At 30.8% G+C, this 19,335-nt stretch overlaps 1 protein-coding gene across 2 annotated transcripts in view; it reads left to right on the top strand.

The window, feature by feature from the left end:
- The first annotated feature begins 13,910 nt into the window (after positions 1-13,910).
- The window catches only part of LOC135963302 (progestin and adipoQ receptor family member 3), a 45,166-nt gene continuing 39,741 nt past the window's right edge, over positions 13,911-19,335 (top strand). Inside the window, exon 1 of one of the 2 annotated variants that reach the window (XM_065515092.1) lies at positions 13,911-14,135. The gene's annotated coding sequence lies outside the window, so the exon portion shown is untranslated. Of the gene's footprint in view, positions 14,136-17,641; positions 17,674-19,335 lie in introns of those variants that run through there. The other variant, XM_065515093.1, reaches the window with a different exon arrangement.

The raw sequence follows: 19,335 nt of genomic DNA, 5'->3' as shown, positions 1-19,335 counted from the left end.
TTTTTGTTTATTTTTTTTTCAACTGCGCTCTGTTCTCTAAAATTACTTCGACATACACAATTTACTCGTTTTTAAAATTAATTAAAAAATTTACAACTTATGTTGTTTTTGACAATAGTAAACCAATTTTAATAACGACTGGTTTTTTTTACTTTTAACAGTAGGATTTCAATACTAATATTTGTTTGTTCGTTCTAGTTCACAAATACAGGCTTTAGGTTTTTAACAATGTCATATACAATTATCACATACAGATCTGTAATGTATTTCCGAAAAATACGCGCTTTGTAAACCGAGTTCGTTTAACATTCTTCGATTTAATTTCTAATATGTGATGTAAATCGAATGCCTTTCTTTACAAATCACTTTTTTCAGGCCGAACCGATTTGGTCGGTTTTCATTATTCAGCTTAATCCGATACTATTGAAATGTACCATTAATTTAAAAAAATCAGTCGCAAAGTACGTCTATGATTATTGACAACTCGCGCGTCATTGTAATTATTTTTTAAGTGCAATCAGGTCCGTTTTGGCACGTGTGTGATTCGTATAACGGTTTCTGTTCGTTTCTGTCGTTTGCACCAACCGTGTGTCTTAATTTACATAAACCCTGGTGGAGACCATACAAAATTCAACATCGATGGTGGAGTACCATTTAAAACTAAAATCGTAAATTGGTGGAGTACCTTCTATAACTTAACGTATCAACTGGTGGAGTACCATTATCACTCTTGATTTTAATAACTAGATTTAAGCGTTCCAGCTTCCCATATGAAGATATACATAGGTCGACTAGGGACTAACTTGAATCGATCTGGGATAACCTGGCAATTTGAGAGTCTTGTTAGGTAAAATTTTTTACACAAATTTACTTCATTTACGAACACACCCTGTATTAGGCCGATTGTTGGCCTAATTCAAAACCGAATATTCGGTCGGACTCTACAAATAAGCTTTCAAAATAAAAAATCCCCGTACACCCCCTAATATAAAGTATTATTGCAAGACAGTTTCGAAAAAATGGAGTTATCTAAAGCAAAAGTTTAATGATTTCTTGCAAGTTTTAATTTTCGGATATTAGGGTTTTAGGAACATAAATCTAGTGGATGTACTTGATCTCAATGTTCTTTAGAACAAAACATAAGTCTTTTCGAGACAAACACATTGATATAATACTTTAAGATCCGAATGTAAATGCCAAAGATATACAGCCCAATTATGAATAAAAAATTCCGCGGGAGTTTTTTCCCATTGAATTTGAATAGGAAAAATTTTAAAAGGGAAAAAACTCCCGGGGAATTTTTATTCATAAAAAATTCCGCGGGAGTTTGTTCCCCGGGAGTTTTTTCCCATTGAATTTGAATAGGAAAAATTTTAAAAGGGAAAAAACTCCCGGGGAATTTTTATTCATAATTGGGCTGATAACGAACAATTTAAAAAGGCGACCCCTATTTAATTTGTTCGTTATTTTTATATGAAAACTGGATAGTTTAACATAATTCGATCTTTAAAAAAATCATCGGATTGTTTTTTCCATGGCATAATGATTTACAGGTAGTCCCAATTCTACAACAAATACAACTATACAAAAACAACATGGATTTTGTTTTTGTAAAAATATTTTCTAAAAGTCAAACAATAAGTCAACAGCTGATTAAAAAAATTAAAAAACAAAATAAAAACCAAATGATTTCTTTCTTAACAAAATTTTAAAAAGAGAATTCTGAAATGAAATTGGTGATACAAAGTGACGAAACTCTTCAAGATTTTGGGGTACACAGATAGCATCATAAAAATACAAGGAACATGAGTCTAACACTAAGCCAGGAACTATGATTTAATTAAAACAAACTGTAAAAAGCTTTGGGAAGTTATTCAATGTTCCAACCGTCAGCAGATAGTATTTGCTCCATAGGTGATCTATCCAAACGTGCACAATTGGAACATCAATTAAAATATTGTCAGCTCTGAAGAGCTGTAGGGGAGAGTATTTCGTTAGCTTAGTTCGCAAACGCGACAAGTCCATTATTTATTAAAGAAAGATAAGTTTCTGTAGGCATTACTTTTATTTTTTAGCAAAACAAAATTTGAATGCTTTTTGTCTCTCCTGTAAAATTCCAAAAATGGGACTTGGCATTCTAAACAATGTTCCACCACCCTTTTCATATTTTTTCTTGCAAATAGTGCAGGATCGCATTTTGAATTTAAAATATTGGTAAAATTTCTTATAATTTTACTTTTTCTAACTGAAAACAATTTTAAATTTAAATAAATTAACACTGACAATTAGGAAACGGAAAATACAAGTAAATAAACTTTGACAGTTAGAAAATATAAAACAAATCGAACAAAAAATAATCAGCTGGCTTATTGACTTCACCTGTAAATAAATACATCTTGGTTTTTTCTTTTTTTCCCCCAATTTACATCTGTGAAATTCTTTTTGAATGAAAATGAACCCGTTATTTTCGGTCTCTGACATATACCATTCACCAAATTATACTTCAAAATAAAAATTTTAAATATTTTTAGGTAAACAAAATTAATTTTTTTCATTTTATGTAAAAAAAAATGTTTCGAATTGTTTTTTTAAATTTTTTTTTTAATATTTAGCGGAAAAAAACTTTTGGTAAAAAAAAAATTCGGGTTAAAATATATTTTTTTCCCATTTTAACCCATTGTAATTCCAACTTAGTATGGTCTTATATACGTCATTGCAAAGGTCTTTGAAATATCTATCATTAGATATCCATATTCAGCCCAGGGTAATTTTTTTCATAATTGACCTGATTGTCTATATTATTGACTTAGTAATAGATATACATAGGTCAAAAATCGAGGTTGTCCTGGTTTTTTCCTTATATCTCAGTCATTTTTGGATCGATTTTCTCGATTTTAAATAGCAAACCGAGCCGGAAGAATTCCGGAGATATTGTTGTATGAATTGTATACATATGTAAGTTATTTGGGGGCTTCGGAAAAGTCCGGATCTATAAGGATCCGGAATATATATATACTTGATAGGGTCGGAAATAAAAATGTAGAAATTAAAAACGGAATGACAAACTTATATATACCCATCTCACGAAGGTGAAAGGTATAATTATAATTACCCCTATTGTGAATCAATATTTCACATGAAATATTTTCCTTTTTTCGTTCATCAACTTTGTTCTAGTGAAAAATTCCCCTTGTGAAAATTTTAGATGGAATGTAAACAATAAGCAGCTGCTACGAACAAAGTTAACTATTGTGAATGAAAAGTTCATGGGAATATCATGATAGCAATTTTCCCTTCGAGGGAAATGGATATTTCATGGGAACAAAATTTCACATGTTATTGCCGATAGGGGTGAATAATTCTGCACGATAACGAACGAGTTTTTACTCTATTATGAGTGGGAGAATTTGCCCCCAGGCCTATCATATTACGAAAGTGAAAATAATCGTATGAAAAAAGTTCTTTTATTTACAAATTTTTGATTTTTTACTTCCACTTTTTCATTCGGAAGTCCAATGTTTTGTTTTTCTGTAGAAGATAAATATGTATGTATGTGTTAGTTTTCACTTTCGTATTAATTTGATGTCTATTTTGCCATCAAAAACTCATTTTCATGAAAATCTATGATAGAGGGTATAGAATATAGTCCCACGATATGAAACTATTACAACATTTTTGCTTTCGAATCGATTTACGGGATTTACGACACTTCTTATGGAATAAAAATAAGGCAAATCTAAAAATTTCATTTGAAAATATTTAAGAACATGTTGCTATGCTCCAAAACAATTGTAAATTTTTTGAAAGTAGCTAAATGAAGTAAAATTAAGTCTTGTTCTTTGTTATCGATGTATATATTCACCTCTATCGTGAATCAATATTTCACATGAAATATGTTCCTTTCTCTAGTTCATCAACTTTGTTCATGTGAAAAAATTCCCCATATGTTGTGAAATTTTGTAAACAATAAACCGCTGTTACGAACAAAATCAACTATTGTGAATGAAAAGTTCATGGAAATATGGCGATAGCAATTTTCGCTTCGAGGAAAATTGATATTTCATGGGAATATAAATTTCACATGTTATTGTCGATAGGGGTGAATATGTATGTTAATGATGTACAAAACCAAAAATAGTTTTAAATAACTAAAATTCTTCGAAAATATATTTATACTTTTCTAAGAAATTAAAAACATTTTTCAAATCGGATCGAGAACAAAAATGGTGTATCCGAAATTACAGATTTATTTCCACTTTTTTTAGTTCGCCAACTGTGCAACAGTTGTGTAAATTATTCGTTATTGAAAATCACTCGATTTACAGAACAACTCAACTAAAATGACGTTTAACTTGTTCTGAAAATCGAACAAATGCCAATACATATTAACTTAGAATGTAAAATTTTATAAAAAACAAGTAGGAAAGTAATAAAAAAAACATCGATGTGCTAAATACGTGGCCATCATTGTATGCAAAAATCTATTTTCACATGCGTTTCGTAAACATTTTTGGAGGAATTTTTTGTTTGTTTAAATTTAATCGAAAGTACATTAACACTAAAAATATTTTAACGAAACCATGATATAGCTGAATCTATAGATATCTACAATGAATTTGTATCTTTTAATTTGAACACTAATGACGCAGTCATGTATTTGTAGAGTTTTCAACATTTGTGTTAAACATCACTGTGTCTGTATCCGCTGGAAGGAAAATAGACGTCATTTATTTATAAAATATACGTAAGTACATATACAATCAACTGTATTCGTAGTATGTTTAAAATTTTAGAAATTTCCAAACATTTGCTGATCAAAATTATTTTTAGCATTAAACGTTTTATTTCAGGTAAGTGGGTGGACGTTTCTGTGTTTTTAAATAATTGTGAACATGGTTATAAAGATGTTTTTTCAGGTAAGTATTGCCGGACTAAATTTATGGTTTGTCCATAATTCAAAAATTGGAGTAAGTTCAAAATAAACGATTTGAGTAAGTAATCAGTTTTCGCTACGAAAGTTCAATCTATCACGAATGCGATAAGTTAGTTTTCTTTTAGCCCAGACATTGGAAATAACGATATTCTTAAAGTTTAAACTTTAAACACAAAAGAGAAAAAATACTATGTTACGGTCATTTACGTTTCAAAAAACACAATTTTTTCAACAAATTCTCATTTTTTCTCGCCTAAATTGATTGTAAGGCAGTAAAATATTTTTATGCTACAAATAACACTTTTTGTCAGAACCTGAAAAGCGACCTAATGTGGGTTGTAGGCCTAGGTGAGGACATACTAAAACCGTTTTCAACCATTTGGAAACATCCTCAAATACCTCTAACAAATTTAAAGTCGGATAAAAACTGACTGAGTTACAGGTCGATAAGTAGACGAACATCACTGAAAACCTTTTTTTTTAGAATAACTTCTGAATTTGAGGGTGTTTCTGAAATTTTTGATACAATTTGTAATGTACAACCCATGCTAGATCGTTTTCCAAGTTCCATCGTGTAATTAATAACAAAATAAATGAGTTATGCTAATTTTGGTGATAATTTTTTTTCTACTTTTTCGGTTTTTTCTTTTTTTTAAACCTAATTGGCAGCATGGCAGAATCAACCAGGTACAATTATTAGGGAGAGTTGTCAATTTTTTTACCTTGTTATGTCAAACTACAGAAATGTGAGAAACAAAGCAAAATAAAATACAGAATGACTTTAGTTTAAAAATATTTTGTTTACATTTTAAACACAGTAGAACCTGCACAAAACTCACCCCTATACAGTAGAACGTGATTATATGCGGTTTACATATTTTAATATTAACTTAAAAAGGTTTAATTTCAGAGCGAATTTTACATACAATGTCGAAAAAAGTATTACTAAAATCATTGCTCTTGGTTTTGCAATTTAAAGAATATTTGTTTCTCAGATATGATATGTTTTATTTATACATAAGTTGTTATAAATGCAAATTGAGTTTATAAATATTTTGCTAACTATTAATTCATCCCTTTAAATCTATATAAATATATAAATGTCTTTGTAAGTTTGTTTGTTGGTTTGTTTGTTTGAGCATCACGCCTAAACGGCTGAACCGATTTTATTGAAATTTGGAACGTAAATAGATCCTTACTGTCTAGTATTCAATATATTAAAGTACAAACCCAAATTTTAGTTGATTAACTACATATCGTTAGCAAAAATAAACAGATTAATTCAAATTGTGTAATTTATTATAACAAAAACAATATTCACATTATTATGTATGTAACAGGTAACAAAAAGTAATTTGTGATCTCTGCTTAAATAATGTAATTAAAAAAAAATAATAATGTAATTATTTCAAAGTTCTTTTAAAAAATAATAAGTGAGCCATTTAATTACATACAAATTAAATTAGTGTTTTAAGCATCTTCTTATTAGCAACAATTCTATCTTTAATTTTCTTATTTTTTAAATTTTTGTTTAAATATTTTATACGGAAATGCATTCTAATTTTAAAGAAAAATGATTTAACATTTTCTGGAAGAATATTTTCCGAACTTTTGTCCAAAAAATATTTTGTAAAACCACTAACGTTTGTTATGGAATTACCATTAACGGTATTAAATATAATTTCGAGTTCTCTTAAGTTGGATAAAAATGAAGCACTTGGTTTTTTAAGACCGCCTTTAGATACTTGATCAACCCATGTGAAGCCTTCTTCGTTACTTTTTGATTCATAATTTGAAAGATGAAGTTTCTGTATTAAGTATCCAGCTACATATTCCAAAGCATCTTCTTCAAAAGAATCAAGTTGGGTGTCTAAGACACAAGTCAGTTCATTAGCTTCATTAAGAATTTGCATTTCATGTCCTTGGTCAATTTCGTTGTTGACATCGGTTTCGCTAATTTGCAAACAGGCCTTTTTAAATTCAAATTTTTTGGTCTCATCATGTTCAGTATTTCCAGTATTTATAAGTTCGTTGTTCTTTGCTATATTAAATAATTTCTAAAATTATAAATAAATACTTAAATAAACACGTATATTACCTAGTAAATATTTTCGAAATCTGTACATAAATTGCATTGGACTTGGGTGATCGTTAAAACCGCCTTTGCCTCTCATGGCACTAAAAAAATTTTCTACAATGTCTTGATTTAAACGACTTGTTATTAAGTATTCTATTGAATACTTCTTTTTGAGATGTTGATACAAATCTTGCAAAGATTTATTTGAAACTATAATTCCTTTTTGAAATTGAACTAAAGTTTTTTTGCCCGGTATTATCACTTCACTCATTAATTTGGTCATTTTGTTTAGAACTTCATCCTGTATACTAAGATTTTTCCCATATGGTTCTTTTGTTGGGATATTATTATATATTTTGGATTTTGAATTTTGAACGTCAAACCAATCATTTATTGTATCAAAAAGATCTGCGGTGTTAATAGGATTGTAAATTTCTACACCAAGAGAAAAACACCGCCGAATAGCACTGGCCATAGAGTGGGAAAATAATTTAGCTGCATATTTGACTTTTTGCTTACTGTATTGCTTAAGATTAAGATGTTCTTCATTCACGGCATGTGTTATTGACAAATCTGACTTTGAACATTTTAAAACTTGCATAATAGTTTGTGCAGTAACCACAGAGCTATTAAATATGATTCCAGTCTCTAAAAAATGATTTCTTATCAGTTTAAGAAGGTGTGGCTGGTCAGCAAAAACAAAAATAGGGTCTGCCGGACGTTTGGGATTTTGAAACCAGGTTTTATCTAAACAAAAATTAATATCAACAATATGAGGAGTACTTTTTAAAAGTATATCTTTTTCAAAAATGAACATTTCAAGACAATATAATAATACATGATTATAATGTGTGGGCAAAATATGTATATAAATATTAAAAAATAATAGAGTGAACCCAATTCATCATGAACCATACTATTTATTTGTATAATTTAAAAAAACAAATCTTACTTGTGCTTATATTGAGTTCTTTCCATAGGGACAGATTGGAGGGTCCCATATCAGAAACTATAGCGACTACATCAAATCCGGCATCATCCAAAGTGCTTAAAACTTCATAAAGCAGGGTTTTGTCAATTTTTCTGTCAAAATCAAAGAAAATTTCTTGTTTCCAAGATTTTATTAAACCCCTCACAGTAAGAACTTGAACATAGTTCACAGGTGATCGAATGCAATCGATAGAAGGATCGTGTTCATATGTATATGCCACCTTCATTTCATCGAAACAAATTACACACACTTTTGCTATAGGAGGAAGATCTTCATCTTTCATTAGGGCTATTAAGTTTGTCTGCAATCCTTCACGAAATTGCAGTTTTCTTGCCCATCGATTTAGGGTGTCCACCGAAGGCAATGGGAAATTATCCTTATAAAGCTTACGATAGGCTCTAGCACCATTGGAATATAGCGAAATTCCATATGAAATATCTTCCCAGTTCCAACGTATCCTCTTATTTGGATTTAAAAGTTTACGTTTCTGTCCTGTTGTAAAAATGGTATCGATTGACGACATGGTTTTTTCGATTTCATTACTTTGTTCCTTAAGTTTCGCATTTTCTTTAGAAAGCATCGCAATTTGTTTTTTTAATTGGAGATTTTCTTCAAGAAGGGAACATTTTATGAATTCGTTGCTGAAATCGTAAGAGTTGGCAATAAATAAAATCAAAAACTACGGATGATTACTATTACTCAGTTTGTACACTAGCATCCTGTAGTAATGAAGGTCGAGAATTAAGTTTGGAAACTGAAACTGTATTTACAATGTTTTTGTCATCCAGATATACACTTGGTGAGAAAAATGTAGCATCATTACAGATTTCAGTCGTTGTTCGTTTTAATCTTCTGATAAAAGAACTACTTGTTGGAATTTCATTTTCATCTTATGTTATAAAATTAAATTAATTCTGAATATTTAACTAAGAGTGATAAAAGTTAGCTACTTACTTTCATCTGCAAACAAAGCTGTGACTGAATTATGTGTATTTAACGACTTGACATTATTATATGTCGTAACTTCAGCTTGAACTTAAGTTATAAAAAGAAATTAATTATATATTTAAACTCATACCCTGATTTCTTACATGCATCCGAACATAGAGATTGTTTTTCATGACTTTTTGATAAAATAACATCGTCTTTGCAACCAAGTTCAATTGGAAATTCATTAAGATCTTATGTTAAAAATAAATTAAAACAAATTACTTTAAAAAATCAAAGATCTTCTTACTTGAGACCGTTAAAGAGGGTGGGATTTTTGATGGAGTTTCAAAATCATCTTCATAAATTAATTCGTTATTTATATTATTATTTTGACCTTAAGTTCGATTTAAACACAAACAATTACTTGGGGCACAATTATATATAAAATGGATTTGGTTTTGTAACCATTATGAAACACATTTTTCTTACCAGATAAATTATTTGCATACATAAAAAAATCTGCTAGTCCCTTAACTGGTATCTGAGAAGGTACAGCGCTAGGCATTAAACGAGCTCGTTTTGATTGTTGATGCAATTCAATAAAATCTGAGTTTTTAAAATGATGCATACAAATTTTGGAGTGTTTCTTCAGATTTACTCCACATGCGTCACTCCAAACTTTTATTTTATCTACTGGACATTTTACAAATTTAACATATTTTTGTTCAAATGAACATTTACAAACAACACATTTTATGAACATTTTTGTAATTAAATATGAAAATGAAAATTGTTTAATATTGTGTAAATTTAAAATATGTATATTATTTTATTTTTGACTTTTGTTTTAATTGTTTTTTATTTTCTTTCTTTCTGTATGTAAATGACATTTTAGGGAAATTATAATTGAGAGCGTACTTTCTAATAATTGTACCTTGCTTGTTCTGCCATGATTGGCAGTACATATTTTGCTTTTTTTGGGGTGATCCTGACTTTAAACTACCGTAATAATTTAATCATTTATCAACAGATTTTTAACAAATCTTTTAGTGTTTCAAAGTCAACTGCTTTATATCTAAACAAACTCAAAATTAGCATCTAAAGAACATATTTCTGATGTTTTGAAGTTGTAACTTTACATATTTTTTTTCGTTTACTTTTGTATTAATGTGTAATTAGTTTCCTTTCTGTAAATTTATGTTCTGTAGGTTAGGTTACGCGGGTTGCTCGCAAGTTAGCGAGTTCACTCGGAGGCCTTGTGGTCCATTTTGGTATCCTTAGAAATACTTTTCCTTACGCTGAGAATTCTTACCTAAAGGGAGATTAGTTTCCCTCCCTAATTTCGTTGACTATGTGATTCCTGTGGTACCCGTGAGAACCAGCCGGTACTTCTAACAAATCTGATCATATTTACTAGTGACACATCTCTGAGACAGTCCAGGGGCCGAATTACCGCATTCGATATCGAGTAAAATCGATCGTAATTTTCTTATTTGAGATTACAGCGTTCGATATCGAAATTATTTTTCGATACGATAGTTCATTCGATCACGAGTGCGGTAATTCGGCCCCAGATCATGGAAAAGAGCTCTACCAAGATATAATAGTATATGCTCTTGTATGGCTGGACATTCACATAGAAGGTGTTGTACCGATTCCTCCTCCTCTTCATCCAAACAACTTCTACAATAGCTATAACGTGGGTAACCCATAAGTTCCGACATGTGTCAAATCATACAGTGCCCAGTGATTATACCCGTAAGAAGCCTAATCGAATTCCTACTAAGAGACAAACGAGTCTTAGTCCTATCCTCTGTCAGAGTGGTCCAGAGCATTCTGGATATTCTACAATTGGTAATATTCGTCCACCTGAGTTCCGTCTCACACAAAGTCCATTCATCTATCAATTTCGATACGGTCACTAAGGGAGTGTAAATATCACTTTGCGCAAGAGTTACGTCTAGGGACGACACGTTGGTTGCGCATTCATCAGATACTTCATTTCCCCGGATGCCCTCATGTCCTCGAACCCATATCAACACGACGTGATATTGTGTCAGTTGTGCCAGTCAGTGATTGGATACAATTGAGAAGACATTTCGACCTAATAACGTTGGAGTTAAGATCCATGATTGATGCAAGGCTGTCCAAGTAGATATGTACAGTCGAATTTTCGAGATTCAGTTCCCGGATTCTTCTCGCGGCTGTTTCGATGGCTTAGATGTTTTGTAAATCGAGTGATTTCAAAAATTTATGATTTTTAAAATGAATAGTAAACAAATAGATGTTCTCCTAATCGAATGATTTTTTTACATTGATACAGTAAAATAGATATTCGCTAAGCACTTACAAAATGTGTTTACACCAAATAGTACACTATATTGTGTTAGTTCGACGATTAGTTATTAATGAGATGGTGGCTCGAAAACACAAAGTATACAGAGGCGTCACGAGACAGAAAATAATATAGTTCTATATTTGTTTCATTTTTAGTAACTGCCCTTTTCATTTTGTTTTATTCTTAATTTTCTGCCGCAATAATTCAATTTCTTTCCGATTTAGTTTGATGCAATCATTTATTTTTGTAATATTTTACTTTTAATTGCCATTGTACATGTGGAGTTTTATTTTGCAAATGTAAAAAACAACCAAGAATTTTGTTTCATTTAAATTTACACGTAAACAATACACACATTTTTATAATTTTCCATTTTAAAAAATTTTGTGCCACAGACTACGAAAAAATTGTCTTACAAATTTATTTGTTTGTTTTGTTCACATTTCTTTGTCTACCAAATTCGTGTTGTATATAGCGTTTTGCTTTAACACATTACTGGTATTGTAGTACAAAATATATTGCTATCTCTTTTTATGAGAACTGCCCTAACATCTGATTTGGCGTTTTTTAAACGTCAAATTTGACACTTCTGTATATTCTGTGCTCGAAAAGTTGCTCCTTGAAAGTCTTATACCATATAATGACACTAATAACATTATTCCTGACCATCAACTTGGTATCAGAAGGAGACAAAGTACTGTTGGACAGGTGAATCGAATAACAACCCTTATCCGGAAATTTCGGGAGCAAACAATACTGCTCTGCATTATTTACAGATATCTATCAAGCATTTGATAAAGTCTGACACAATGGATTAATATAAAAATTTAAAAAGTGCATGTCCTAAGCAGGGGGTCAATTGACCCTTTTAGATACCAATGAGACTGTCCGATAGCTGGTCCAAAGTAGTCAACGCATTGGATTCACATACTGGTTACATAGTGTCAGTTACTTTACTAACTACTTAACTGGTTACTTTATCAGCTATATAACTAGTTATTTTTAACATGTACTGGTGCTGTTTGACCTCAAATAGTCAGCTAACGGCATATCATAGACAGTCCAATAATCAATTGCTTGTAAACAAACCATCCTTTGACAACTCTCCAATAGATTGCATTTGGTCTGTTAACTAACTACAAAGAGCGCATATGTATGTGTCAAATGACCAATATATATAAATTGGAGTCGGCCAAGTGATAAGACATTTATGACATCTAAAGCAGAAACAATTGAAAAATATTAGGATATGGTGTTGAACGATTGGAGATTGAAAGTGCGAGAGATTGTGGAATCTCACATGGCTCAGTGGTTTCAATTTTGAATGATCTCTTGTGTATGAGAAAGCTTTTCGCAAGATGTCTGCCGCGTTTGCTCACAATCGGATGCACAAAAGGGTACATACGCAGAGTCCATATCAAAAATCCATGAATTAGACTACGAAATGCCATTTCCGCACTATTCCCTGGATTTAGCACCGTGTGACTATTTCTTGATTCCAAACCTGAAGAAATGTGTTGGCGGAAAGAGTTTTGATCCCAACGATGAAATCATCTCACAAAAAATACCTATTTTGATGGGCTCGAAAAATCTATTTTTTTGGAAGGGATAAAAAAATTGGAGAAACGCTGGACATTGTACTTTTTTAAATATTTAAGGAGTCTAACTCTATGCAATTATTTTTATTTATTGTTAAATGCTAAAAATTTCTATAAAAGAAATCGATATAATTTTAAAAATGTTATCAAAGACCCCTTCATACTAGGCAATTTATTTGCGCAAGTCTCTTGTGTTTGTAGATGCCAGAGGTATTGTCGGGTTAAGGAGAAGAAAATTTTGCATGCTTGCGCAACTAAATTGCCTAGTGTGAAAGGGGTCAAAGTTTTCCAAAAATATGTTCAAATAAGCTTAAGAATATAAATTTAGTTAAAATCAGTTAACCGAAAACTTAATGAAGACGGAAAATTAAAAACCGGTTGACGGTTTTGGATACTCTAATAACTAAGTACTTTATGTACGCCTCCAAAGGACGCATTTGTATGATTTCGGTTTCTCTGTTAATGAAGAATTAACTAAATATAGTAAATTTCCAAAGAATTTTTTTGGATTATGACCTAGTATTGAATATTTGGGAAAGTTTTCATTGCAATAAAGTTTTCAAATTGCTTTAGCTAAAAACTCTCTCCTGATTAATAGGAATAACATAGATAAATGTTAGTAGTTTCATATTTAAAAAAAGCTTTCATCAAAATGTTAAATTAACATTATCACTGTGTGTGCTTTGGGGCTGTTCGGCTGAGTAGCTGTTCAGGTATAACAACAACATTGCATTAAACAGTTGCTTCAATTGGGTACTAATTGTTTGTTGTTCTTGTTATTTTGTTAATTTATTATATTTTTTTTATATTGTTGTTGTTTATTGCTATAATATTTTTGTGTGTGTTAATTTCAGACAGCTTTCTTTCATTTAATGTTCATATGTATGTACGAAAGTATGAACGAATATTTCGCAAGTTTATGTTGCCATCTGAGAATCGAGTCGAATTGAAAGTGCAGAAAGCAGCAACAGCTGAAAAAATGAGGAAGAAGAGAATATACAAACAATATTTTTGATCCCAATTGTAAAAGTTTCAGTTAGTTTCGATCGTTTCAACGGTTCAGTGATACAGAACGTAAACGTGAACGATTGAAAAATTTTGTTAACTAAATAAATAAGAGAGCAGTAAAAATTGCAATATTTTCGTTTAAAAATAAATATTCTTTAAATAATACAGTGATAAAAAAGTCTATTTTGACAACCATAAAATTTGGTCAGAAAATAACAATAAAATAGAAAGAAACTGCAAATCAGATCAGTAAAATCTATGTGAGTGAGAGAAAAGAAATTAAAAAAAATTTAATTAATTGTGCAATAGTTTTTTTTGATAAACTTTTTCCGTTTTTGTTTTAAATCATCATCATCATCAACATCCATCTGTACATATTAATTTATTATGCAAACAAATTGTTTTATTTTTCATTTGTGGTTTATTTTATAATTTCTTCTTGCTGTTGTTTTTGTTGTTTTTATTCCCACACAATATTTCTCTCACGTGTGTGCATTGTTTGCTTCTTCTTCACTATCTATAATATCGTTTTTTTTTGGTTGTTACAATGATTTTAATTATGTTTGTCTCTTTACCATCTCAACTAATCTCATTACATTGCATCTCTTTAGACTTGTTCTCGATTCTCATTATTAATTGTTGACCACACTCAATGCTTTTTTGCTCGCGTAAATTTATCGTTCTTATTGTAATTCTTCTTACGATAACGAATAGTTTATCCGATCCGATTCGTTTGGGTTTTTCTTGGTTGTTTAATTATTTTGGTTTTTATTTGTTGTCGTTGTTGCTGTGAACTTGCTCCATTATTGTAATTATGTGTTACCATTTGGCCGTTATTCAAAATATTATTTTATTTGGGTATTTTTTTTCTTTGCGTTGAATGTTTCTTTTTGTGTTTTGGTGAAAGGTTCCCCCTTTCATCTTTGTGGCGAAATATGTATTTTGCTTTGTACCTATGTACTTATATTTTACTTGATTGTGGCAATTAAAAAAAATATATTTTTTTTTAATATGAATTAATTAAATATAGTTTCGTAGTTTTCTTGTCTCTACAGTGGGCTGGTTGGAGAAAAATGTTTTGAGAAATAAACTTTGAATTTTTAATAAAGTGTATGGGCCTGGCCCTGAATGAAGATTACACTTTAAGTACGAGAAATTGACACACGTAAAATTAATATTGGGTCGCAGAATCCAATGGTATACGGACCCAGAATCAGGAGATAATGTTTTGAGAAATAAACTTTGAATTTTTAATAAAGTGTATGTGCCTGGGCCTGAATGAAGATTACACTTTAAGTACGAGAAATTGACACACTCATTGATAGACTCAGGAGATATTGCTTTTTAAAGTTTGGCTATGGCTATTTTGGATAATCAGGCCTGTCACAGAATTCCATTCCGATCGAAAGTGGAATTAATTCCGTATTTCACATCTTCAGAAAAAGTAAAACGAAAATTTCTTTCGGAATGAAACCACTTTCAATTTTCAAAGTGGAATTTATATTTCATTGTAATTATTTGTTTTTATAAAATTTTTTATCAAATTCTGTACCAAAAACTTCACTTTTGTTTTAATATAAAAAACGCTGTCAAATTAATATCAGAAATACAGAACTATAAATATTTTTGGAATTAATAAGTTAGGTGGAATCTGAAGAATCTAAAATGAAATCGGTCGGAATTAAAACTACGGAATTGAAACCATTCCGAACAAAATGTGTGACTGTCCTGTATACCTTTAAACCTGAATATACCCTTAAAAATGCAATATCTCCTGATTTGAATCTGATATTTTAAAATGTAGTTGGATTGGATTCTACTACCCAAAAATAAGCTTGCGCGTTTGGCGTTTTGCTGTGTCATTTCAAAAGTGGACATTTTACTTGTTATTAACCCCCTACCATCTTACGAATGTTCTTCCAATACTGCCTCTCAAATTGTATTTGAATTCATCCTAAAAAAGAACAGTATTCCATCTCTGTTTCGACCTGTTTGAATATTCATTGGCAAATTGTTTTTTCTTATTATAGCAACCAAGACTAGCCTCATTTGCCCTGCGGCCATTTTTAGATTATTGATAATCTCCTGGTGAGTTTGTTTTGGAGTAGTTTTGCGAGAGTTTCTTCCCAAGTATGCGTTGTATTTTTACTGTACCTGTCTCACGATTTTTTTTTAAATAATTTTTTAATCTGCTGACGTATTAAATGTAGTTTGTTGCTTCAATCCAGCATTATAATCGTTTATTATTTTGGTTTTGAAATTTTCGCAAATGGTGCCATATTTACTAACTATTTAAAAAACTTATTCTGCTAAAGCAATTTCAAAAAGATTTAAAAATAAAATAAATATTGAATATTGAGGGTTATGTATAGAATAGAACATAGCGCAAATGGCCTCCATGGTTTTGCTGATTGAAATCCAATGGTGTTAAATCACACGATCTAGGGGCCAAAAACGAAAGAGTACGCCACCAGGAATTGTCACATGAAGTAATTAAATTGTTCCACGGGATTCATGGCATGTCTTATTGAAACCATATGTAATCCATATCAATATCATCCAATTTACGATTGTGGAATGATTGAAATGAAATGTGAAATGATCCCAAAATCAGCACCAAAAGGCGACAAGTTTTCTGAACATCCAATTGAGGTAATTTTAACGATGAACAATGATATCAAGGAGATAAAATGCTTCATCGCTTACATCCGTCTTTACGAGCCAATTTAATGTGCGGGAGTTTGTCTCGTATGGACAACTCTTGTCTATGTTATGTTCTAGTTTGTACAAAGCTGTTCACAGACGAAGATAAAAAAATTCAATGAAAATTATGAACATAGAATCCAATCGTTGTCGGAATCGGTTTTGAAAACGACCGAAAAAAGTACATTGGTCTCGTGAAATCGAAAGTTATCGGTTTTATATTCGATCTAAAATTAAATTCTTTATCGATTTAACAACAAATTACATTTGAAGTCAAATGTACCTTTTTGTCGTTTTCAAAACCGATTCCGGCAATGATTGGATTCTATGACAACCCCGATAAACTTTTTTTCGCTACCTTCGAGAGTTTTACTTCTCACTCTCGCAATGGTTAAGGAATAGATCGATTAGCAGTTATTTTTGTAGAATCAATGATATTTGTAGAATCTATAGCTGGTCAGGTTAGAAAGGAAATAGAAAGCGGAATTATAATCCAAATACAATTTTTTTATCTCGATCACTGCTTTATTATTTCCTGTATGAAGAATAGTAAAATGCGAAATATTAGTAAAATGCGATCGTGAAAAGGCGCCTTAATTAGGGATAATCCATGTCAAAGCGGACATTTTAGAAAATTACAAAATATTGCACGATTGTTCCCACCGTGTATCTTTAGATTTTGTATTTTTTATACAGTAGAAAAAAGTGCAATAATGTGATATGACCTGAGAATTAAATTGTGTTAAGTATTTAATATTCATAATCACGTTTCCTTCATTTAAAATGTTCGTTTGAAGGTCTGGAAGTTGTGTGTTTTTAGTTTGATTGGCCATTCATATAATTTCATTCATATAATTTGAATAGAATTCTATTAGCACGTGGCAATTGCCACGTGCTAAATATCATTCTCTTAAATGGTAAAATTTATACAATTTTTTAAAACTATTATGTACTTATTATTATATGGAATTCATAATCAATTTTTAAATTAAAATATTTATAAATTTAAAAATTGATTATGAATAAGGCCTTTAGTGTATTCAGTCGTAATTCAGCTCCGGGTGCGAAAAGAACTCACGCGTAATATCATTAAGGGTAATCAGGCCAGTATTTTTTCTTTAACTTTTCGTTGCACTCTCGAAAGTGTCCCAAAATTCAGTTTGGGTTCTTATATATAGCAGAATCGATTTAGAGATGTCAGTCTGTCCGACTTGAATATTAGTTTCAATATATCTGATATTGAAAATCCTACCCAAAAATAATCTGCATATTTATGTTGTAATTCAGAAAATGGCTGAGATATGAGTAAAACACCTTTAAAGATACAGCCAGATTGAATATATAGCCTAGACATTAACCTAAAATTTAGCGCGTAATACGTCCCTATATTGTACTCTAATTAAAAATTGCACCAGGAAAATGTCTGGTTTTCATTTAAAATCTTGATCGCACAGAAAACAATTTCCTTAAAAAATATATTGTTTTTACAAACATCGATGTTTTCGGATGCAGCACTCCGATTTGCTTTATAATTTAAAAAGTTTCTCGAACTTTTAGACTCCCAGTTTAAAGTTCTGAAGAAACGTTATTTTAATTGATATTTGTGCAAACATTTATGTATTTTTTCAGTAAAAACAAATATTAATTAGCTTTCAAAAACAAACAATTAATTTTCAATTCATCTAAAATTTAAATATTTTAAGTAATTGAAAATGCATTTCATCGTATCAGGAATTTCTTGCTTATTTCAATTTCTTTTCGCTCCATTCTAAATGGCCTTGCAAGCATATGAGTTTACTACATATGTATGTAGATACCTGCGTTTCAATCCAGGAATACCAATGTCTGGCCTTAGCTTTGCTACAGATATGAGGGTTAACAGAAATACTTACCCTGCACAAGTTGTATGTAAATTATAAAACTTCACACAAAACTGTGAATATAAAAAATGTGGTAAAATTTCGCCTTGTTCGATATTGTTTCTATCTATGTACCGTCTATAATTTTTGGATTTAGCTATTGCTAATTTACTTCAGCTGTTGTATATTAATTGATTCTAATTCGAATACATATTACACAATTTCTTTAATGTTTCTTTTTATACCCTTCAGCTTCGTGAGAAGGGTATATATAAGTTTGTCATTCCGTTTGTAATTTCTACATTTTTCATTTCCGACCCTATAAAGTATATATATTCTGGATCCTTATAGATAGCGGAGTCGATTAAGCCATGTCCGTCTGTCTGTCTGTCTGTCCGTCTGTCTGTCTGTCTGTCTGTCTGTCTGTCTGTCTGTCTGTCTGTTGAAATCAGTTTTCTGAAGACCCCAGATATCTTCGGGATCCAAATCTTCAATAATTCTGTCAGACATGCTTTCGAGAATTTTGCTATTTAAAATCAGCAAAATCGGTCCACAAATGGCTGAGATATGAGGAAAAAACCAAGACAACCTCGATTTTTGACCAATTTTTGACCTACAGTGGTGGCCACCAATTTAAGACAAATACTTGCATTTTTTTCATCAACTGAATTTTAAGTGCGTTAGAGCCAAAATAAAAGGACCTTTAAGGGTATGCAATTTATTATTAATGTTTCTAGTTTCTCAAAAATGTTTGGAAAAATCGGTAAAACATATATGGACAAATATATGTGGAAATACGTTGACCCACCTCAGCGAACATCCGCTGTTAATAACATGATATGACCGAAACTAATGGAACTAAAAATACGAAATTTGGTCCGAATATTTTATAATAATA

Source organism: Calliphora vicina, chromosome 1, assembly GCF_958450345.1.
Source record: "Calliphora vicina chromosome 1, idCalVici1.1, whole genome shotgun sequence".
Taxonomy (NCBI): domain Eukaryota; kingdom Metazoa; phylum Arthropoda; class Insecta; order Diptera; family Calliphoridae; genus Calliphora; species Calliphora vicina.
Note: the sequence above shows the minus strand (reverse complement) of the source record. Positions and strands in the feature narration are given on the sequence as shown.